The sequence below is a fragment of the Manduca sexta genome, unplaced genomic scaffold (genome assembly GCF_014839805.1).
Source record: "Manduca sexta isolate Smith_Timp_Sample1 unplaced genomic scaffold, JHU_Msex_v1.0 HiC_scaffold_1691, whole genome shotgun sequence".
NCBI lineage: Eukaryota > Metazoa > Arthropoda > Insecta > Lepidoptera > Sphingidae > Manduca > Manduca sexta.
The window spans coordinates 1-26,385 of NW_023592581.1; the positions used below are offsets into that span (position 1 = coordinate 1).

The 26,385-nt window shown below is 32.3% G+C and overlaps 1 pseudogene; it reads right to left on the reverse strand.

Moving 5' to 3' along the window:
* Positions 1–14,532: 14,532 nt before the first annotated feature.
* On the reverse strand, positions 14,533–17,914 carry LOC115449238 (annotated as a pseudogene).
* Between the last annotated feature and the right edge of the window lie 8,471 nt (positions 17,915–26,385).

Below are 26,385 nucleotides of genomic sequence, written 5' to 3' on the forward strand. Positions count from 1 at the left end.
CATATCAAATAATTGTTATTGAATTTATTTTCACAATTTTACCAGTAAATCAATGTGAGTGCCTCGAAACATCGGACAACAGAACTATTGTTTTAAGCTTTCAGACAACAGCTTTTATACGGCAAAATGAGTGCTCAACACTGCTATTAAATTAATTTTAGCTACCGGTGGTCTCGTGGTAAAAAAGTGCATTTACGATTAATACATGAGTTAAACATTATACCTATGTGAAAATGGTTAATAGTTTGTGGTGTGGGTTAATGTGACAAAGCGATTTAATGGACAGTGTATTTTTTTGATGGGTTATATTCATTTATCTGGATTGAAGTGCTATATTTATCTATTTTCTCATGTAGGCTCATTGTTGTTGTTAGACAAAAAATAAGTCAGTGTTTGGTTTGCTTGATACAAATTATGTGTCGTTGAAGGAACTCAAATATAGTGATTATTTTTTAAATAAAATATAATATTCATTGATATCCATACTTATAAATGCGAAATAACAGTTACTCTTTCACAGCTGAACTATTAAACCGATTTCGATTAAATTTTGTATGGTTTAGTCTAAGACCTTGATTAGCTATATTTCGCCCCGAATAACGTATGGCGAGACTTTAATCCGGGAAAAACTATTTTGCGGGCCGAGCCGCGGCAAAAGCTAGTCCTCTACGTTAGTGACTCGAAGATAAGTCACAGTACAATAAAAATAAATAAATAAAAAATAAAATACTTTATTTATCACGTAGGCGAACAAAGTTGCACTTATGATACGTCAAAACAAAGAATAAGAATAATTATTATTTCTAAACAACTATTAAAATCACTTATATAACTATGGAGATTTTAAATTAGGGATAAAGTTTATACAAAAGACTAGGTACAAACCGAAGTAACCAGCTCGGGCTGGCAAGTAGGGAAATAGAAGGGTAACGCGTCGCGATCCTCACCGGTGAGGACATGAGCCCTAACCTAGCTAACCTACCAGCCTTTCACTAGCTACCTAAGTGATGACTACCCGAAGAAGAAAGGCAGAAAGAAACTCCGGGCTTTCTTTTTTGTCATCAATTGTTCAGTACTTCTTTTGTATTTTTTCCAAGTCTTTCTTGTACATAGTCACAATAGTTATATAAGCTAATGCACGCACATCACCGTTAACATGGGATAAGATGAAATCCAATCGACTAAACCTGGAGCGGCATAAAATAAAATTAGCGATAGCAAATAAAGAGAACATAGATTCATACTTAAATAACGGCGTACAGCGTGCATTCGCCTACATTTACAATCATAGTTTTCAATCATGAGAAAAGAAAAAAAATAGTGATATTGAACAGGCAAACACAACATGATCGGGTGGTCGTCTTTCAAAAATTACATTTCATTAAGATATGATATGATTATGTCAAATTAGAACTATAGAAATGTCATTATTATAAAAAAGCATGTGAGACATGTAACAAAGACATTTTAGGCAGTTAATTAATTACTAATGTGTGCTAACATGGTGGGTCATTGTGTGCAGGACAAACTTTCCAAACCGTCTTATCATTAAGGTAATCAGATACAGTATAGTATCCTTTACACATTAATTCACGCTTAACATAACACTTGAATTTTTGTTCGGTCAAATTGGTAATTTCGAAGGGAAGTTTATTATAGAACTTAATGCTATTAACTAAGAAAGATTTATTGGTTTTACAGAGCCTATGATTAGGGACAACCAATTTATTTTTATTTCTGGTATTTAGACTATGCAAGTCACTGTTTTTAATAAAAGTACTAAGGTTTTTACTTACGTACGTACATTATATTCTGAAAAATATATTCGGCCGGCAAAGTCAGTATATTCACCTCCTTAAACATTTGCCTAAGGGAATCATGAGAGCGAAGGTTGTAAATAGCTCTAATCGCTCGTTTCTGCAAGATAAAAATGGTCTGCAGATCTGCAGCAGAGCCCACAGAAGAATACAATAGGACATAATGCTGTGGAAGTATGCAAAATACACTAGCCTTGCCGTAGCCACGTCAGTTAATTGTCTAATCTTCCTAATAGCAAACACGGCAGAGCTCAGTTTACTAGAAATTTTTTGAATATGGGGCCCCATTGCAATTTACTATCGATTGAAACCCCGAGGAAGACCGTTGAGGGAACTAATTCTAATTTATCCCCATCTAAATCAATATTTAGTTCCTTTTTTTATTCAGTAACGAAAATCTGACACATTTCGTTTTTGCGGCATTTAAAGTAAATTATTAGAAGAGAACCAGTCAGAAATCAAACTAAGTACTTTATGTGGCTCACCGAGATTCTCATCCCTTCTATTTAACTTAAAATAATCGAAGTGTCGTCAGCGAACAATACTACATCTGCCATATTATCAACCATGTAAGGCAGGTCATTTATGTAAACTAAGAATAGGAATGGACCCAATATGGAACCCTGGGGAACCCCAATTCTAACTGCGGACCCGGCAGAGGAGACGTTGTCGATAAATACTTTTGATTTCGACCTGATAAATATGAAGATATTAGTTTAAGTCCAATTCCTCTAATACCATAATAATGAAGCTTTAAAATGAGGGTTTTGTGATCGACGCAATCGAATGCCTTGGAAAGATCACAAAAGACCCCCAGTGCATCCTGGGATCCCTCCCAAGCATCTAACACAGCTTTGACTAAAGCACGTCCAGCATCTTGCGTGGATCTGCCTTTTGTAAAGCCGAATTGTCTATTATGTAAGATCCCATTTTTATTAAAAACACCAGCATTTGGTTAAGCATTAGTTTTCAAATACCTTACTTAAGGCTGGTAAAATAGAAATAGGTCTGAAATTAGAGGGGTGTTAGAACAACCTGCTTTAAAAATTGGTACTACTTTACTAACCTTCATAAGATCAGGAAATATGCCGTCTCTGACGCAGCAGTTAAAGATTTCCGCAAGAATTGGGGCAATGTTGTCTATTACTGACTGCAACGCTTTAACAGATAAACCCCATAGGTCTTCAGTGCTTTTTATGTTTAAGCTCTTAAATACTTTTATTATATCAGAGTGCGTGACAAACTCAAATTCGAAATTTGGAATCGACAGATCAACATTTTGTTTTAAGAACGACTCAGCTGCCCCTGGTGAGGATGGCAGACATTTTGTCGTTTCAAAAGGTATGTTAGTAAAAAATGTTCAAAGTAATTAGCTATTCTATATTTATCTGAAACTAGCTCGTCATTAATGTTCAATAAAATCTTGTCATTAGTTTTATTTTTGCCAGTTTCAGTATTAATAATTTTCAAGTAGTTTTAATTCTATTATCTGAGTTTTTAATATGACTACTGATATAGGCAGCTTTAGCATACCTACATACACGTTTAAAAATTTGAGAGTATGTTCTCACATAATTATTAAATTCGACATTGGGTGTAAAGGACCTTCTGTCATATAATTCATAGAGAACATCTCTACTACGTCTAATACCGTTTGTTGCCCAAGCACTGAATGATATTTTATTTTTTAGTGGCACTGATTTTACACTACATGTTTTATTAAATATGTTTGTAATACCATTTAATAATGTTTTAAACATATTATTTGGGTTGTCTGAACCGCAAGTCAGCATAGGCAACACCAAATTAAGCCTAGCACTAAATTTCTGTAGATTATATTGGGTTAGGGGTCTAAATTGTACTATGTTCTTACTTCTATTGCTTTCACAATTCAGTTTGACCATTTGACATGTGTGGTCTGAGCGAACGCCAGCTAATAATTCTTTAGAGTTAATTTTAAAATTTGAAATAACATTATCAATACAGGTAGCTGAAGTTGTAGTTAATCTAGTCGGCTCGAGAAATTGACAGTTTAGATTAAATGATTGAAGTAAATTCAAAAAAGTCTTTTATCTGTGGAATCAACTAGCAAATCTATATTAAAGTCCCCACAGACTAAAATGTTATTATTCATTTTAAGTTTTTTAAGAATATCCTCCATTTTAGAAATAAATGCCAATATATTTGATGAAGGAGGCCTATATACACACAATATAATATAACCACTGGTCTCTGCACACGCGACCTCACACACTCGTTCTACAGAAAGTTTTACAATATCCTGCCTATCCTTGTGAGAGACACCATCCTTGATGAGGATCATGGTGCCTCCACCTTCTGCTGATATCCTAAAGAACGAGCTGGCGACTCTGTAGCCACTAACACTAAATGCCATTTTATCTGCTTTTAACCATGTCTCCGTAAAACATAAAATATCAATATTATATTTTTCTGCTAATAATTCTATGTCAAGTATTTTGCCAGAGAAACGATTTATATTTTGATGAGTTAATATTAAGTCACTTTTCTCTGTTGTCATAACTAATTGTTTAAATTATTTACTACACTTATATTAGTAATACTACTAAAACATGTAGTAATGGAGGACTTCGTCATAGTACTTATGACTGAGTTAATATTAAATGCTAACAATGTAGCAATCTTAACTTTAACTAATTTTGACAGATACATAGTATCTCTAGTCAATGAAAATCTACAATTGTCTGTAAATTTATTTATGTCAAAAATAACAGTTTATCACTATAGTGACTTACTAAAAATTGCATATGATTGTTTAACATGTGAATGTGCTTATTTAACCTGTCTGGTACATTGGCCAGAAAGGAAATGCACATAATATTACTTTTACAATTTAATTTGGTCATAGAGGCAATGCTTTCTGTAATATCCCTTTTACATAAGTTCTCACTATTGCCCACTAAAAGAGCAATACAAGACTGAGAACTATATTTTTACTTATTAAACATTTAACAATATCCTTATAGTGCATTCCTGACAGGCAGTTATTAGTAACAGAGTGCTCGAGACTGTTACTTAGCATGTACCAAAACCTTTCCTATGTTTATCTGAAAATACCACCGTAGAAAATCCCGCACAATGGGTCTCTTCTTTAGCGTTACTCATAACAATAACAGCCTGTCATAAAAATGCATGTTAATTTCTAAGTCAAGTATTTGTTTTCTTGCAGATTGTAATCTATACTAATATACATTTAAAGTTGAAGAGTTTGTTTTAATTTTTTGAACGCTCTAATCTCAGGAACCTCAGTAAGAAAATAGCATTAGTCGATAAAATAATTGAGATCAGAATGTTTCTCTAGATTAAGTTCTCTAGATTATATAAAAATATTTTTAAAACATATAACACCCGAAAATAAATTTAAAATATATAATATGTATGTATTATGTACCTTACTTATCATAAGTGCAACTATGTTCGCCTACGTGATGAATAAAGCATTTTATTTTATTTAAAAAATATTTATTTTAAATTTGAACAGTCGAACTGTTAACACAAAGCAAATAAGTTATAAGTAAGTAAGTCAATGTTTTTATATTGTAACGTCAGGTCTGGTCGGTCACTCAGGTCAGGTATTTCTTCTAAAAATGATGATTGCTAAAACCTAGTCAAAACTCTTCCCACCATTTTTCGCAATGATGTAAAATTTTAGGCTGCGCACTAATTTGTAGTTTGTTTTATTATTGGTTTCTAATTTCCATATTATTATGTTATAAAATATCTGTAAAATACAAAACTATAAAACGATCTCTTATCACGGAATATAATCTCATGCCAAAAAAGTTTTTGTTGCTATTATAATTTCGTAAGGCGCTAAGTGTTAATACAAATCGATTGCTAGGAATAATTTAAAATCTTAATAAAAGTTTACTGTTTTCTTTACCTTTTATATTTATATTTTTAAGCTGGACACCAAATTTCCAATTTCTACGTCATGTGAAAATGGGTTAGGTTTTGAACTCTGTTAGGCAGTGATAAAAATGTTGATTTTTTAGACACTGATATCAATAACCGTTTGACCCGTATTTATGAAACTTGGGACTCTGTTGCATTTAATAAGTAAACCAAATTTCATCAATTTAAATAGATTTTGAGTTATTGAGGCATCAAAAGTTGCTCCAAATAATTCTTGTAAAATACACGTAATTGCTGCGTCACTAGCTTTATTTCTTGGTTTGTACTTGGCTGTAGACTGCCGCTTGTCTAAATTTTCTTATTTTGTAGATGATGTATAGAAATATCTTTGGATGCAATCTTCGCGTGGGTCATTAATTTTCACACGTTTAAAACAATAATTAAATACATAATAACATGTTGAAAAACTGTTGATAATTAACGTTTATTTATAATACTTAAATCTTGTTATATATAGTTTCTAAATAATTTACCTCAATTACAGGTAGTAAAGCTTAATTTAATCCACTTCGAAATTCAACTTTAATAATATAATTGCTGAACGATTTTATTTGCAGCAGTAAGGAGCAGCTGCGGAACCAACTAACAATCAAATCTTGCGATCGAATTTTTAACGATTTACCGCTAACAAATAAAATCGATTTATTACACATGTGTAGTGGATTGCGGGAGAAACAGTACCAGTACATATTTCGCCGTTATATTCTTAATAAGAGAATAATTATTTCCTTCCCCAATAACAAATATAAATTATTGTCAAGCAAGCGGCATGCTCGTCAAGAGATTCCATTGCAATAAAACACAATATAAAAAGAAGGTAAGAACTTAGAGAATTTATCACAATTTTCTAATTATATCATTATAATATAATAATAAGCTGACTCGCTTGTCAGCACATTAGGGGCCAATAAAGGAGCATTGGAAGTTTCTAGTATTCGGCACTTAGATGCATGAATGTGTTTCACGAATGTTAGGATTTTACATGAACCTTGCATAAAGGGCGTGTAAGCGATCGCGAAGTGAAGTGTGGTGCGACGAGGCCCGCCACGGCTAAGCATGTTCATGAATTATTAAAAGGTTGCGACAGCCGATGAGTGCGCCGTACTGCACCTTTATTGAGATCGCTTTGAGACCTTAAAGTATATGCTTGATTTTCTTTCGCGTAACAATACACAGGAAAAACGCGGGCACGTCACGTTCGTTAGATTAATTTAATAAAATTTCTAAGAAATCCCGTATTATTCATACCTGCATCATAACATCTTTGACGTTTGAGATTATTTCTTAAGATATGAAGTATTTACAGCTGAAGTATTTTAAACAATAGAATTAAAGGATTTAATCCTACTTATCTTATTTACTTAACTACTGTAGGTATTTGTTTTTCTATTTACGTAAAAATAATTATCTTAGCATCATAATCGAAATTGAATCGAAAAAAGTAATAATACCGGCTCTACAGGCTGAATTTTTTGAGGACAGCTATCTTAACCGTTGGAGATACAAGGAAACTATCTTAAGAAATTTTTCAACATATTTAATAAGACCGGCATAGAGAGATTTAAAAAAATCTTTTCTGTAGAGAGGAAAATGGGCATTAACGTAAAAAATCTTGTGGCAATTGATCTAATCGGCTGTAAGACTGAAAAGATTCGATGGGGCCGATATGATTTATATGTTCAATATCGTGACACATTAGACAAAACCTTCCCCTCATACAATATTTTTTATTAATTACAAGTGATGGCCCATTTTTGACCTGAATCGTGCTTCTTTTGGCTCACAACCACAAAGTGATAGTAATAATACGAAGTAAATCTGTAAATTCTACGATAAAATACATTTCCATTATAACATTAATATGGCTCGATAATTTTGCCTCTTACTCTGATATATGCAAAGTGTACTACTAATCATGCTATTGCTGATTAACAAATAAAATTTGCCATATTTTATTTATGTCACTTTGATATACCTTTATTTATTTTGAAAACAAATTATGACTTATTTTAATCACAACTTATAAAAAAATCAGTGTCGCTAAAATTTTGGTAGTTGTAAAATGTAGGTCAATATTGTAAATTTCAGTTTTCGGACGAACAACACCTCAGTCGCCTCTGTGACAATTATAAAATTCGAAAAATAGTTTTATTTCAATGTTATAACATTTTATTCAAATTATATAACATATTATGTTCAGTAGATAAGTATCTGAGTTAATCTTACAACAGAGACTTGTCGTTGTTTTTCCACAAGTGTAAAATGAATGATTGCTCGTTTATCGCATCTGATAACTTATTAATTAAGTCAAATAACCAAATATATATATATTATAATAAAACTGGCAAAGTTACATGGCCTCATGACAATATCAAGTAGTCGTGTTCCCCCAGTGAGCTGGTTAGCCAACAGTGTGTGAAGTCGTTTTCTACAAACGTTAACCTGCAGCAATAACAGTTCCTTATCCCAAACGAGCTCTCCGAAGCTGGGAATTGTTGGCATTGGGATTTTACGAATTAGATTAAATTAACATTAATACCATTGTATTAGAGTCATTAACTAACACATATTTATATGATAATTTGATGTGTACACATAATATTTAAGTAAATTTAATAAACAAAATTAAAGTTATAATATAACCTATCAAACTTAGTCAGTATGAGTGGAAAGTAGAGTCACAGCATAAACAGATTTGTTCGCAAAAAACGGTCAAGTCGGCTCGACCGGGACATTGCCGCTGTCTAACAAGAAAACTGGCATGAAATAGCATAGCAGCTTACCTTTTTTTTTTTTGTTTTCGCGGAGAAAGTGTCTTATAACTACCGCTCAGCCTTCGTGGGGGGCGACTGAGCGGTTATGTTGGGGTCACCGTGCCTTACGACCCGGCATTGCGCCGCCTGGATTTGATGTCGACCTTCAGGCGACTGCCGGGCCGAGTCCCTAACCTATATACAACGCACGGCATACCAACTAAAACTCCGCGGTGGCCCTCTTCGGCGCATTAGGGACGACTGCGAGCTTCCTCTGACGGAAATGTCTAAGTCTGCTTCCACAGCCGCCCCTGCATAGCAGCTTACCTGCGGCGTTTCATATGATTCCTGAATAGAGCATTCAATATTTTTAGTTTGCAAAGTGTATTATAAAAAATAACTCTTAATAAATAGCATTTTAAAGATTATAATACAAAGTTGTATTGCAGTACGATTGCAGTGCTGTGGTCTCGGGTTCGATCCTGGGTCGGGCAAAGCGATATTGGGTTTTTCTACACAGTATCACCCCGGAGATTGAAATTTATGTCCCATATGTGGATATACTCGCCTTTTATCACCTCATGAGACGAAATACACACGGCGGAAAGTAGGTGTAACAGTTGCGCTTTTACCTACCCTTTCGGGGATAAAAAGGTGTGAGTGTCTGTGTTTAAATATTATTTTCATTGAGAATATAAAACCAAATACGATAATATTATGTTAATCTTCAATTTTTGTTTTAATTATGTGAAATAATTGTAACTCAGTTGTTCAACTCACAACGTTTTGTCTTGAATATAATATAGAAATAATTTTTAAGCAATGGTTTCTGTTTTTAAACCTTTTGTTGTTGTAGCAACAGTGGCATCAATTTATACAGTACCTATGATGCAAAAACTTTAAACTTTAAACGGTCAAACATCAATGGTAACAGCGAAGAGGGGAGATAGCTGACTAAAATATAAAACCTAAGTATATCAAATAAATTTATACTCCAAAGATCGAAAACAATATCATTTGAATGTAAAGTGGGCCAATGAAGCGTTGCGATTTCCGCTAACTCGATAAAATAGAATAGTCCACACATTGTAGTCACAATCACGGGACGTAGCGTCGTGTGCGAAGGAAATAAGATGTCACTCAAAACGCAGCGCAGACAGCGGACGCGTCATGCAACCCGTCACCGGGCGCCAGTGACGTCACAACTAATAGTTTTTAGCGAATACGTACACTAAATTTTAATCGGTTTGTTGGGCATCACTTTTGGGTAACATGCTAAAATTGTAACTGGTTACTAAAAATATTTTCCCACAAAAGTTGTGCTGATTTTGGTATTCTGTGAGTGCTTTATACTACATAACTTATTTTTATAACAAATATTAAAAAAAAGTTTTAGGGACACTCAATGTAGACATGGGCAATATGTCGTTCAACTGATCAGTAATTGTTTTATAAGCGATCGGTCTTCAACAATCTATCTGGCTGCAATTAAGACTACAGTCGATTTACTTCATGATTTTCCGTGAAACTGTAATAACTACCCCTGCTAGTCCAATTATGTTACTTAAATGTTAGATATGCTTATGGAAAATGTACACCAAAATCCTTACATATTATAAAACAAAGTCCTCCGCAGCTTATGTCCCTCTTTCTAACCGCGATGAACTCAGAAACTACCAAACGGATTTTTATACGGTTTTTACCAATGGATGGAGTAACGCGTATGTGTGTGGGAATGTGACCTAATATTCTTATATTATTAATGTTTTGTAAGTACGACAAAAAAAAAACATATGCTCTTACCTGTACAGGGCCTGGACGCGTCGCTAGTATCGAAATATATGCATTATTTAATTGCATTCAGTATCTTTATCAAAATAGAAAAAAAACGTATTTTATTTTATATCTTCGTCCGTAAATGATGCTATATATTCTTACCTACAAAAATTATTGAAATACATTAATGGAAGCTCACTATGAAAATGTAATAAGTTTCCCGCAAAGAGAAAAGTGTGTGTATCATGAGTAGAAGAAGCTTACAGGATAACGTAATTGACATGTCATGACCAGTTGCGGACACAAAGGGACAGAGATTGTAGAAAATTTGCCGCGCCGATAATGTCGGTCCGGCAAATAGGTTTGACCACCCCTCAGTGCGGTCGACTCGAATACTGAATGCAGATGTAACGTTCTCATGACAACCGATATGATATCAAACACAAAGGAGTGAATTTGTAAAAGCGGAAAATTGTTATCGCTGTTTAAATCATGTCAGCCAAATGTGAGGATTGTTATCTAACGTACAGCGACTGACAGGCTGTTAATTTAGTTAGTGAGCTTTTTAATTATAAGTATATTAATGTTTTGAAAGGCGTGGTGTAATTTATTTAAGGAAAATATAAGGTTCCCAGTTTTAATATTAGTTATTTTTGTACCGGCAGACTTACAAGACAATAATTGATAATGATCGCATTTTAAAAACTACTTTGTCAGAAGTCACTAGTGCAATGCTGACCACGATTAGAAGAGTTTATTTATTTGTGTGACATTTTCGATGTTTTTCATCTTACAAATGAAAAATATACGTGAATGCGGCTTACTTGATATTTTGGTTTTCTTGCATTTTTTAGTGCGAAGATGTAAGTTCATTAAAAAATCTTCTGTAAGTATAGGTTTTCATAAAGTATTTTTTTAATATTAGCATTTTCTGAATTTTACATCGGTTTATTATATAATAATTTTCTCCCAACGTTTCGACGACTGCAGCCTTCATGGTCACGAACTCGAATCTGAAAAATCCGCAATAAAATCCGAGAAATAGTTTTATTTCAATCAAGTCTTGCGTTTACATCAATTAAATCAAGTCTTACATTCACATGAACATAAGCATTTTTTTTTATTTCAGGAAAATATACAAATTATTTAAGAAACGGATTTATTAATTCAGAACTCCTCTTTTGTGAAACTCTTAATTTTTTTAATACATGGCCCTAACCTAATTGATATTTAATTATTTTAGGGCCTTAGTTATATCAAAAAGCTTTTGACGCTTTCATTATGTTATAGGGGGCTTGGCTTTTGCAACTATGATTTCCCTAGGATATCTTATTACGGATTATTTGTCGCGTTTCATTCTCAATGCCAGTCCTCATAATGGAATCCCGTGTATAAGTCGCTTATTAAGGCTTGGAAATGTATAAATGCAATCTGCATACATAAAACGGAAACTTGAATACGTTTGAAATTACTGCTTAAAAGGGACAAGGCGTACATCGATAATTTATAATATTTAATAGACTATGGAATTTGTAGTAGTTTAAATTTTTTTACAAGTAAATCTGTAGTAGTACCTACATTTACTTTCACAATGCAATATTTATATTTTATTAATAATAATCATATATGACGCTAACGAAAGCCGTGTACAAAATTTGTAATGAACAATTATTTATTTTGCCTAATAAATAAAATAACACATAGTTTAATTGATTTCCTGGAATATAATATTTAGGATTATGGAATATTTATGGAGAATAGAATATTTAAGACAAATAAATCAAAAAGAGCATATCCGAAAAATATTTGTAATTAATTTACTAATTTATTTTACCCTTTTCCAAGATAGAAAGAAAAAGCTGCGTAGGATAATTTGAAATATTCGTCTTAACGAATATTTTTACAAAAAAATCATCATAGCAAAATGGTAATATACCATCGACAAGTAAATAAAATGTTAACACGTGGCAAATAGGATTCGGGCGGAGTGCGTGGCACTAGTGCACACGACGCAACGCACCGGTGGAGCGCGGAAACAATCAAATACTGCCAACCTCGGCCACTCACTGCGAACAATTTTCATATGTTTTTTGGTTGTTTAAAGAGGTCGGATTTTTAGATATTCTGTTTTCTTTTGAATTTTTAAAACTGTGATGCCTACCATCGAATATCGGATACGAGTTTTCGTTTACATGCCCGGAGGATAACTTATAAAAGTATTTATTCATCATATTTTGAAATTTTATTGTCATGCCGACTGCTCAACCATACTGAATGGTTTATCAATAACCCTTGGTAGCAAAATATTTTCGCTTTTATAATTACGGTGATGGCGAAATTCATCGTAAGATGTAATTATCTAATTTCGTTAGACGGATATATTATTCAAGCGTTTAATTTGAATAGTAATTGATGCAGTTAAAATTTTACTGCTGTTTCTATATTTGTATAAATAAGTGAGACCAGATGATTCATATTTTCTTGTTAGGTACATGAATAATGTATTATTTTGTGATACGATGATTGATAGATTTACGTATTGCCTTTTGCAGAATATGCACAGATTATGACTACATAAAAGTGTAGCGCAATCGTAGTTGTTTTCAATAGCGTGTTGGCGCTGGTAGCAATATCTACGAACAATAGGTGAACTTAAAAGCCGATGTTAATGAGTGAATGGCTTCAGATTGCAGGATGCCGCCGTCGGTGCTCTGGTAATTGTGTTAGTACCAAACATGTCCGAGAGCTGAGAGCTTCTAACGGCCTCCATTCGTGCGACCAATTTTTACATTCTCACTAAATTAGCGCCGAGGAACGCATCAATCTTTTTTAAATGGAGAGATGTTTATATTAGAAGGTTATAGGTTTTATTTACTTTTAATTATAATTATGAACTTATGCTGTTGGCTTCTCGTCTGTGATTGTATTATTACCAGTATTTCCTTAGAACGCGACGGAAGCTTCAAGTTTCGTTTCATTCTTGAAATAACTGACTAAACGCACTATCCTTCTGTGGATAATACCTACCTTCTATTCGTTGTGAAAACGAATAAAACTATTGAAACGCTAAAACGAATACTCGCCTCGCGAAGTGCATATAAGTTCTTACTCTTATAATATATCCTTTCATTACAATAAAATCATATTTTGGCACTTGAAATGAATCGTACTGAAGATGATTAAGACATATCATTTAAGTTGATAAAAGTATATTTGATAACGAAAAGAAATCGTCGGCGTTATCTAAGGACTCGAGAGGGCTACGTAAAGGACTCAGAGTTTTCTCTTTATTCACTCGAATGGCGAGAACCAATTATAACTTGTAAGTAATCCTCTTATCTGAAACTCTGCGAGTTGACGGTACCCACCACTCTGAATATAATTCACTTTATCCATATTCAATATCAGATCGCGCGACGGCGAGCAAATAGACCAATTCAAGTGAGAATTATTATTGGATAAAGCTCGCCTCTTTCCTCCTTGTCTATTTTCAGTGTCCACTGGAGTGTGATAATTTACGTGTGGTATTCGATTTTGAGCGGGAGAGATGCCTTGTTTATTATATTCTGTTGGTTTGATTTTATGACTAGGATATAATAATTTTTGTTTTGTACTAATTCTTACTCAGGATTCGATGGTTTTGGTGATATGGCGCATAGACTAAACAATCTTCCCTAAATATTTTTAATTTGATTTGTAAGAATTTTAGCCTGACATTCAGTCTTATATCTAAGCCAGTTCTGCAAAAAACAAAATTGCCTATACAAATCGGTTCAATCCCTAGATCTCTTTGGTGTTAGGATAAGCAGACAGATAAATGAAACAACTATAACGAAGAGTAAGCAGGAATATTTTATTTTAAGTAGCATTAATTAGATTTGCTTTGTCCTTTTTAACTATAGGTTTTATATACATTTTTCGATGATAAAGTATTTATAATTTGCTTAAGTAAAATTTACCTTATGACGATAGAACGAATCTGTACCAATAATTACTTTCCCCAAACTTTTAACAAGACACATTATTCAAGTACTATTTGATTGTGACCTTCGTCATGTTATGATAATTATTAACGAGAGTGAAATAATAATATTCTATATAACGCGATATCTGTATAATATCGTGAGATTAAATATGTATATTCACGTAATCATTTCATTATTATAATATAGTTGTGTCTATTATTATAATATAAGATATTAGTTGATTTAAAAGCAAGTATATTCATTGCAATCACTACAATTTTCGTTTTATTTACGATTGGCCTGTCGAAGCATATTAAAACAGGAATAGGCTGAAGTCATTTTCTGAAAAAATAATATAAAGAAGTGGGTAATGAGAAAACATTTTTCCAAAACTATTGCAGTAAATTTAGATAAAAATTTCTTACGTTAGAAAATGTTTGAATAGACATTTCTTCAAAGCCAGGCACTTCGAGAGGAAGCGGTCGAAGTGATCTTTGCATTATGAAAACTATGTAAGGTTTTAAGACAACTCCACCGTTCCAAAAGTCAATGCCCCAGCAAGCATCACACACTGACGAGACCTAAAAACAGTTCATATTAATATAATTAAGAAATATTATTTGGCTATAAGTATGAGACTTACCTTTATTCTTAGAAAAGTGCATAAATGGCTTGGTATGTAATACAACACCACCGTCCCAGCACTTAGCAACATCAAAATCATATGAACTTCACCTTCATCTAATTTCTATAAAAATACACATTTGTTGTATATTACTTAGGCGTATGTTGTTAAATGTCAATAGTTATTAATTATTTATTACTTTACCTCGGCCGCGCAATACGCAGTAAGACATATGACGGGTCCGCAAAATTTTTGTTCAAACATTAACATTTTTTTATAAACTTCTGAATAATTCTCCATAAGACTGTTAAAAGAAAGAACATCTATTAATATCAAATTGTTTTTGATAATACAAGCCCTATAATTCAACCATCCCTGTTAGAATCGCTCTTCGTCTAATATGCTAGGGTTAGTTTACCACTATGATCTAATACGGACAGCTAGAATTCACTGATCATAGAAATTATGTGATAAATTCATAGCTAAATCTGAAACGGGGTGTATAGTTGCTGTAGGTCTAAGGAATTATTTAACTTCTAAATAAGACTGATGATAAGAAAATGACAAGGATTTCGTACCTATACATTGATTGATGATGTTTGATGATCTCCCTCATACGACCCTTAATTATATTTGCGTAATGGTTTTTCTTCTTGGTTTTCGGCTGGGCGGATTCCTTCCAAAACATCTTGGATGCTCCATATAACGATGTCAACTTTACTTGCGATGTGTCGTATCCAGACTATTTGTGTTTGAATCATAACTTAAAAAAATGTTTTATGAATTGTAATGTTTATTGCTTACTAATGGAGGGATTGTACATTGTACGTCCTCTCTACTACTTTGTTATATGTATTAAGTATTTACAATTTGTTATTTTCTACTAAAGTTGTAGAGATAGAATTTGGATAATGTTTTTTTCGAAATACATAACCCAACTCTGAATACTGTATCAATATAAGAAGCTACATTTATTTCATGATTTCTTATGATTACACGAATATGGGACATTGAAATAAAACTATTTTTTGATTTTCTCTTAAGATATTTTTATACCGGAAACAGAATAAAGCGAACCGAAAATAAAGCGTTTAAGCTAATAATAAATAATTACTGTCGTAATATTTATTATGTAGGTATATTTATTAACAAACTTTACTGTATATTTCAATGTTTATCGTAATTATAAGACTTCATATATTTAAAATAAACCAAAGACAATTTACTGTTTATATTAAACTTACATATATAATTATGCGCGTAGGCCATGACACAGAAATTTGAAAACACGAAAGCTATTTCATAAGTAGGTGTTTTCCCAAAATCGACATGGGGAAGCCATAACGGGAACAGCAATGGTCTGCTGCCCTTGTCTTCAGTGCCATGCGTTATGAGAAAATAAACGAGCGCTACTGACGCAGCTGACACCATTCCAACAGCTAAAGCATATGTAAATACGACAGAAAATAAGCTGGCTTTCCATGTCTCTAACTGGATGTCAAAATATCTTTTCCTGCAAATATAAATGTAGCGATTATTGTGCTAAATTGTTATGTATGACGTGATGCATTATTACCATATATACGAGTATTCTTTTGATTATAGTTTTCAAGCTGTAAATTCTTTTAGTCATGTAATCATGGAATTTTATTGACAATTCTATACAAATTTTATATAAAAATATTTACTTCACTAAAAGAAAACAAATACAAATAATCTGTCCAATTAAAAAGGATCCAGTTTTGACGAATTGCGGGTTTGTGTAATTTTTACGATAAAATTAAAATTTGTTTTAACTTTAACAATTATGAGACCTTCGGGACTTTTAATCCAATTTTTTGTTTTAGCTTACTATTATTTGTTGAGATATTTGAAAAATATCTATTGAGATTCACCCAATAATAAACAACAAAATAATTTAAAATCGTAATATAAAAAAAATCATACCTGTATTTCTGTCCAGCGGTACAAATATACTGAAAATCTTCTTGCATCGATGTAAGAAGACTTTTATATTGCGGCAAATTCTTTTTAGTGCATGTCAATATAAGTAATTCATACATCAATATTATGACGTATGTTCCTCCTTCAGTCAAAACCGGTATTTCAAAAATGTAAATTCCCCGGCCTAAGGCTATGACCGACAATATCGTAGCCAATAAGCCAGTCACAAATATTAACGCATTATGTTTTACAAAACTGCAATATAAAATACACATCAATATATTCGAAAGTATGTCTGTTTGTGTTTCCATTATTCATCATCATTGACGTATATTCTGTACGTAGTACATATATTACATCGATGATGTTGATGAATTTAATATTTATATTATGAGGATACTTTAATAAGAAGGTAAAACAGTTAAGGTATAGAGAATCAAATGCAATTAAATTTTGTTCGGAGATATCATGAGCCCAAAGAATGACAAATGATTTTTAAATTACGAATCAACTACTGCATCAACGCTTAGAGGGAGTAAAACGAAAAACAATATAATAAACTACTTGTTGCTTAACTGATGTTTATAAAATTTATAATTATTGAATAATATTTTTTATGGTTAATTCTACGAATTTAATCTGATTATATAAGGTAACGGAAAATCTTGGAAACCTACCTAATTTCAAATAAAAGCGTTTCATGAAAAAATATAAATAAAAACCTTTGGTTTAATTGCAATATGTCTACATATGATGAAATATAATAATAAAGGAAGTAACAATTTTTTTTGTATGTTTTATACTACAACACAAAAAATACAAACATCATAGATGGTGGGCTTTATTATGAACCAGGTTCGCTTAGGGTCACACTAACTTATTTCGATTGTGGGGCATCACACCGCAATTATACAATTGTTGTTTTTCATACACTCACCCGGGTTTAATATTATTTACTTCCGCAACTCCGAACGTTTTAAGCCAAAAGTAGAAAGTTTTATGATATTCAAATGGATCGACATATCCCTCAGAGTAATCGTACGTAGATTTATTATAAATATTTTTCAATTTCTTTAACATTTCTGAAACCCTACTAACTCTCTTCGTACCAAGTGATCTTTTGAGGTTTAGATAATAGCTTAATAATCAAACTTCACTACTCAATTCTGAGTAATAGGGCTCCACTTTGATATTCTTTTTCGCTGGTTAGTAATCTATGCGGAAATAACAAGGTGGTGTCAGCCGTTGAATTTCTGCCTCAGGCAATGTCATTTAGCCGATATTATATTAACGCAAATCGTTTGTAACTTCTAGACCATTTTCTTACAAGGTCAAATTTATTAAGTGTTTTTACTGAATATGTGCCTAGTTGTAAGTACACAAACGTATAAGATTTTCAGTATGTACCGCTTATAATATTAATTATATAATTAAAGAAATTTTCTACTTCCTCTTTTTATTACAAAAATTATTGCAGAATATTTTTGAAGAATAAAAAGTTAAAATACCTTGAAGCGGAACGTAGTGTGGCGAACCTCAGTACCTCAAAGTTTTGTTCAAACATCATAATTGCTTATGAACTCCGGCGCGGTTTTCTATCAAATTATGTTGAGTGACTTAAATTAAATTATATGGCTAACGCAGCGTCGAATATTAGGCGTGCCGGTTATCTATACTAATAGGATATTTGACTCATGCCAAATTTGGTGAAAAAAATATTTCATGCAGTATTTGACTTACGAAACCAAAATATAACGATTTCACTCAATGCAAGTGCAAGTTGCCTTGTATAATTTCAATTTAAAATCGTTTTTTTTCTTTTTATTTGAACAGTTGAAAACGCTATGGGCCGTCATGTGACGTCATACTATTTATAAACAAACGTCATATGCGTTCCACGTCGTATGCCTAGGCTTGCGCTTGTTCACGCTGGTTTGTTGCTATTTCAGGTTAGTTTTGACCATAATTAACTCCATGGTTTTGACAGACTAACCTTAAAAAATTCTCTATCATACCGCGTTTGTCCAAAGCGTGTAATTCCATTTGTGGAAAGATGGGTATGGTTGTAGATAAATTGTCAAATAAAAAAAAAGTGCTTTGTACTAAGAGGCCATTTTTTTTTTATTAAAAGGCGTGACTGTGTGTTTGTATGATTTATTTTGTTCGAAACTTGCAGTTTTTTATTATATAGTAATGGTTTGAGAAACTTGTTGTAAAGTTTTATTTTCAATAATTTAAGCATGTGGCTTCATTTAGTGACGCAATCACAAAAAGATTTTATATAATTAATTCCTCTTAAACACTTAAGTCGAACTGTCGAAGTATTAAGACGTCCCGAGTCTTGAACTCAATATGGTATGTGTTATGACAATACTGAGGGTAAATTTTAAAAAAAGGTCTTCTTTAAAATCTTGTTCAATTTTAATTAAGCTGTAATACGCGAGGCATCGATGACAATGTGCAATGTACATTGCCCGCCCGTAGAGTTGTGCGTACGATCTTAAAAGGATCTGTCTGATGATCTGAATTGTGACAAATTAAACTACATTAAATATTATTATGGGATCATAAGAAAATCACGGCTGTGAAAACTATGAGGTCATAGGCGATCTGTCCGATAAAAATTTCTCAGATCAGACAATTAAATCTGGGTGAGCTTTTTCAACATGATGAAATTACCAACTCATAACACGTTTGTATTCACGAAAGGTTTTGTCTACGTTCTTTGATAATTTCAAAAGAACCTAAACCAAACCTTATATGAATACAAACGTGACTTACGATACGTAATCAATATTATAGGGTGAAGATCTAACTCAAAAAATATCGCTACAAAACTATGTTTTGTAGTCAAATTTGTTCGTTCTTAATCTATTTAAATACTCATTTCAGTGTGAGCTAAAACAAATTGTCTTTGGAGTAACACTTGTACGATAAAGCGAACGTTTACAACTCCCGAGACACAGCTGGTTGCATTTAAACCGTGGCTTTATGTTACCGCCGCTTCTATTAGACGTAATTATTACTGTTACCTACGAATTTGTAGCAATTTAATCTGGTATATTAACTACGGGAGCTGAGTAAAAGCAGTTTGTTACTTTATAAATTCGCGAATGTATTACGGAATTCAAAATAGAATCTTTCCTGTGTTATTTCAGCTGTGTGATTTTGAAAAGCGTAAAACTTTTATTTTGACACATAAGTGAATTACGTAAAGCTCTTTAAAATGTTTCAAACGTAAATTTATTGGTGGTTTTATGTGAGAGTCCGCCTGGGTAGGTGAGCAACCGCAATGTATATTTCTGCCGCCAACCAACAGGGTATAGTAACTGTTGTGTTCCGGTTTGAAGATTATTGTAGACAGTGTAAATAGGGACATTATTATGTCCATTATATTAGTATATAGTGCAGTGCAAGTGCAGTGGAATACTAAACAAGACTTTGTAAAGGTGTCCGATGGTGTTTCTGTTTATTTTTCTTACTGTCAGGCGACGAGCAAACTTGCCTCGTCATTCAAACAATAAAAAAAAGTAATGAATTATTTTTTTGAACTTATAACAGATGCAAATTTGTTAGTACTATTGTAATTCATTCATGTTTATTCCATAGTCTATATAGAATTTATAAGAAGTAATCATCAACATAAAAATAAAAAGGTTATATTATAGGCTCATTACTGTTTATACGAGGTAAAACTCTGAAAGATAAAACCACTAAACCGAATCTAAAAGTTCCAAGAAACATAGGTTATAATTTATTTTGACTTACTTTTATTTTATTCACATAGAATCATGCGTCGAATGGCTCTACATCATCTTCATACGTTTAAAATATTGATTTAGGGCTAATTTTTATATATATAAATATAAATGATTATATATATAAATACCTGGCGATATTCAAGTATTTGTGCATTCTATTCATAAAAAACTACTTACAAAAATGTAAAATCTCAGTTATAAACGTGCCTGCTATTTGGTAAAAAGTTTTATAAAATATCACGAACTAAATTATTTGGAATTTGATGTCTGACGATAATAAAGAGGTAGACATAAAAACGTTCACGAATAAAAAACGAACCTTAAAAATATTTGCAAACAGATACGGGAAAATTCAAAACTTAATGTAAAGAGCGGAAAACGGCCACGGATTTCTGGCGTAACTTTCTATAGGTATTTTGTAATAACCATCCAAATACGTTTTAACATTAAACATTGTTATATAAACCTTTTCAGTTTGTTATAAACTAGCTTTTGTTCGTGGCTTGGCCCATGAAAGAGCTTTATGGAAAAATATCTCTTTGTGTTTACTGGCTTAATAAGTAGCCTGTGTCAATTTATGTAATGGTTATATATATATATGTAAAATTTTAATCTAATCTATTCAATTTATTTGCAACAAATTATTCGATTATAACGTACGTAATTACAAAACAATGGATACACCCGCAGGCGGAATAGAACACCCTCACTTTACATAAGATTCTCGTGTCAAATACTCAACGTGGTAAATAAAGATTTTTACTCATTAGACACTGAGCTATATCGCCATTACGCCAACAAGCCGGTACAACTAGATATAATCCCTTGTGGGCATTAGTTGCACTTTGTCGAATGAAAACTCTTATATTTTAAGCCTCAGCCAGTTTGATACATTCTTTAATCTCGAAATGAATGTCTACGCTAAATATACTCTAAGATTACTTCAGACTAAGACTTGTTGGTACGTTAAGTGAACTATTTTGTTCCCGTCTTATAACTTTGTATCTTCACTACTTTTATTCTTGTTTTGTTTTTAATCGCTATCACCCAGTTTAAGTTGTTCCCTCCTGTCGCGGTGGGTTATGTACTTTGTTTTTTATTTACTTTTAATCGACAGTGTAAATCCTTCTGTAGTATTCAATTTAATATTGAGTCAGCCCATCCTCTTCGCTTTCTTAATTTATTATAACTAAACCAATAATGGGAGAACAAGCGTAAAATGTTGTCCTATATGAGAATATTTTTTTTACAGCATACGTCGGTAAAGAAGGAAATGTGTCACGTTAAGTGATCTTCAATGCCTATAAATATCAACAATAGTGGCAATTACTAATAGTCTGGAAAATAATCTGGTGTTGTTTTGTAAATATTTATTTAATCAAAGCAATATCATATGATATTTAAATTTTCACTTCGCCTATGACTTTCGTACTTTTTCTAATTTTTCATGTTACACGGATAAAAAATATTATATAAAATACTTCTAAAATATATACGCGATAAGCGACTAAAACGTACGAGCTTTTTAATTATTTAACCTCTTGAGTATGCAGTTATCTTCAAAATAAAAACATCACTTAAACTTAATCATAGTAATATACATATAAAACTTAATGATAATATATATAATTATAATTTTTTCTACATAATAGGTTTATCGCACGCAATTAAAATACAAAACATTAATTAGCGTATTTAGGTGTGACGTTAAATCACAGTATCAACATTAGCGCATAATATATGCCTCGTGGGTCGTAATGGTAGACGTGGAAAAGCTCAATTATATGTCGGGAACCGGATGTGAAAAATTAATGTGTTCCGTAATGGCGCGGAGACCGTGTCCGGTAGCCGATGGCAGAGACCGATCGGCGGTCGTATCCGCATCCATTTTACCAGCAATTATAATCAAACCTAACACACGTGATCCTATTACGACATGCCACGTATTCCTAGTATTCTTGGAGGAATATACATCTCCAATACTGTCATTTAATGTAAAACATCTTAATTGTCTTATACTTGAAGTCTGGTAATGTAATCTGTTCTCTATTTTTAACGCAATAACAACATTTATATAAAATGTTCGGTGTCAAAAACTCATAATTATAAATGAAAAAAAATAATAGACACAAGCTTACGCCTTTACGCCGGAAGGAGTAGCGAGAGGCGCAACTGATGCCACGTTCCGCCGTGTGTAATCCGTCTCATGATGTGATAGGGGGCCTATCGCCATCAATCAATCAATCAGCCTGTCTCCGTTCACTGCTGAACATAGGTCCCCAAGTGAATGCCAACCATCCCGGTCTTGAGCAGCCCGCAACCATCCACAAATTGTTGCCATACAGGCAAACATTTTCGAATCCGGGCTGATACCGGGTAGCAAAACTCAAAACTATTCTGCCCGGCCCGAAAACGAACCCGAGATCTCAGCACTGCAGTCATACCTTAATACAACTACGCCACCGACGCAGTCAACAGATTTGTGAACACAATTGTAAATATTGGCGGTAACTATCTCTAAATGTTTAAAACATAACCACAGTTATTTTTGTATTTATTCATCGTGTTTTTATTGTATCGTATGTATGCATGCAAAAGCTACAACATTTGAATATAAATTGCTTGGGGACTTTTGAAATCGTTGTTGGTGAAAAACATTTCCAATTTGGCAAGATATTTAAACAGTAGTATGATTCATTCTAAACGTAATAATGCATGCCGTACTAGTGGGACCGGATCATCCAAACTTAGTGTAATGAATACGTGACTTATCTTCAAGAGGCAGGCTGAAACGGCGAAGCTTATACATGAGTACTTGTACGTTTACAGCCAATGGACGAGCCCACAAGGGTCTACATGAGTATTGAGTATCGTCATCGTAGGATTCCTTAATATTCAGTTTTAAAATTGTACGTTTTTTTTTTTCGATCGTTTTGGAGAAAGGTTGTGTAGATAATATACTAAAACTTGTTTTAACTTGAAAGATGCGAGATGCATTTTAATTTAAATTTTCATCAAGATGTTTACATATAATTATGAATGATATTTTTAAAGGAAAAATAAACTACTAATTCTTGTTTTACATTTCAATTGAAAGATCATTTAATATGACGTAGTAGTTACACCTTTTGTATGGAGGGTCACAGTTTTATTATTGCTTATGTTATTGTTCTATGACCTTGTCTCGCCTCCGGGCAAACAACCTTGAGCATTCGTTCCATACATTTTCGGCGCAAGAATTATGGCGGAAATATGCAAAAATTTACAAATAATTTATTTACAAAATCGATTAAGCACTTTAAATTTTTTTAAACTACCTAAATATTCATTATTATTATAAATTGTTTAATGAATAATGTTATTTAAAATTAAAATTCTGTGTACTTCAAAAGGAGATAGATGCACGGAATCAAAAATTTTAGTGACATCTCTATTGTGAAATTAATGACACAATATCCATATTATAAAAAAATGTAAACTACCAAGTTAAGGTAACATATTGTGGAAATATGACGTTTAGGAGTGCTGTAGGTTATTTTCCATCCTAGGAAAATATTTTTCCCGGATAAACTTTTTAACGCGGGCGGAGCCGCCGGCAAAAGCTAAGTTTATAAATTTCAAGTGAACAACTTCCAAAATACGGTTAGTGAGTCATTTTTCTGGAGGAAGCCCCCTTAAACCATATCAATTAGTTCCGATAAAATTCATTTTCGATACTGTACGTAATACCTGCCAAACCAACTGCGCTGTCCGATATTTTACCAAATGAAATAATCGGATTAAAGAATTAATTTTGTCGTAATATTGTTTATCGATATAAGCCAACTGTGAACTGGTTTCTAATGCTTAACGAGACAGTGACTCGCTACAAAAAGGATAAGATCCTCTAAAAGCAAGAACTACTCAAAACAATGCACACTTCACACACAGATATATTTTTAAGTGTACGATCTAATGGAAATTCAAACAACCATTATTTTTGTTAAGTAAGGCATTGTTTAAACACCGATTATATTAAATGTTATAATATCGTAATTGTATGAATAAAAAGGGTAATTAAGACTCGTAATGTAATATCACATACTATTATATAATATTAAGCTCATTGTCTGACAAGATAGAGTTAAAATTAAATTATAATTACAAATACCTGATTTTGACTACATTATATGGTTTAAAATAAATATCAACAGGTTCTAATAATGTAAATAAAAATTGTCTCCTTCTGTCTGTTCATCAGTTTTATTTTCATGGTTTAACGGATAGCTGGATATGCGGTAAAAACAGTCAAAGTTTCTTATTTATTTATTTTATTTTTATTTATTTATTTATTTACATCAACACACAGCCATTACATGTTACATCCAATTGGACTGGTGGAACTATAATAATATAATAACTTACAATTATATTCTATAACTATTTATAAAAATAAATTATCTTAAAAAAAAAATTAGAAACAATCTAATCATACTCATAAGTTGAAGCATATTGGTGCCTTCCTACATGAAAATAAAAAAATATTTATTCTTCAATAAGATGTATGATTACGCTAAAGATGTATGATAACAATATACATACGTGGTAATACAAAAGAAAGTACAAAAATCAATTAATGTTTGAAACGAAGAAGCATTTATTTTGTCGGTAAAAATTGCTTCTCGTCAATTTACAACATTTTTACGAGGATAGAAGTTAGTTAATTTTTAAACATACAGCAAAAATATATTTTTTCAATGTTAACTTAATAAAATAAAAACAAACGTTAAATGGTTAGAAATTATGCAGAATGAATGTCTATTTCAATATTTCACACTATTATTAACGTCGCATCCGAGGTAAATCGTGTTTTTGAAATCTGTTCAGAACTCGTTGTCATTTCTGTCACGTGCCATCAGACCCAACCGACTCGGTGTTAGCTAACAAATTGATATTTTTGAGATACCCACTATACTTTAACAAACAAACCTCTAAACGTCTTTATCCGGAAAGCCGTGGATAATATGGAAACTACATATTGACTTTCTAATGTGATTTTTATAAAAGTAAAATAGTTGTAAATGCGTAAAATATATATATGTATTTAAGATGATAAATTACTTAATGTGCATGTCTAAGAAAAAATATATAAAATAATAAGATAAATGTGTAACACTAATACATATGGGCATACATTTATGTTCCGCGGGTAATCTAAGCGTAACGCTTTAATTTCTAAATTATGTAAAATTCCTGGCGCCAAAACAAGTTGCCTTTTACAATCGTTGGCGCTAATAAAAAATGTTTTCATATATATTTATTATTTCCACATTAGCGTCAAAATTGTACAAAGGAACTTCGTCGCCGGCCCCAGAAGATTTTTTTAAATTATAATTGTTTTATGTTATTTCACCATTTCCTCGCATAACCTGGATATTGTTTCCAAAAATATTGAATGTATTGGTATGAAAAATCTACGAACAGGACATATTCGTGTACAAAATCGGGCATATTAATATACAATCTTTAATAATCTAAACGTAATTTCAAACTACGCTTTATGGCCTTTTACTTAATAGTTTATTGATACCCCTTAGTGGAACGTACTTCGAACTTCAAGATTGTTAACCTGAATACACATGCGTCGCGAATCTTAGTTTGAATTAATATTGTAGCTTCGTATTATTCCTTATTTTAGGCAATAGTTTATTATTTAGATAGATAATATTATACAACTACAATATTTTAAAAAAGTCGTCGTTTTTTAAATAATGTGTTGAATAAAGTATTTTTCGACCACAGATTGAAACT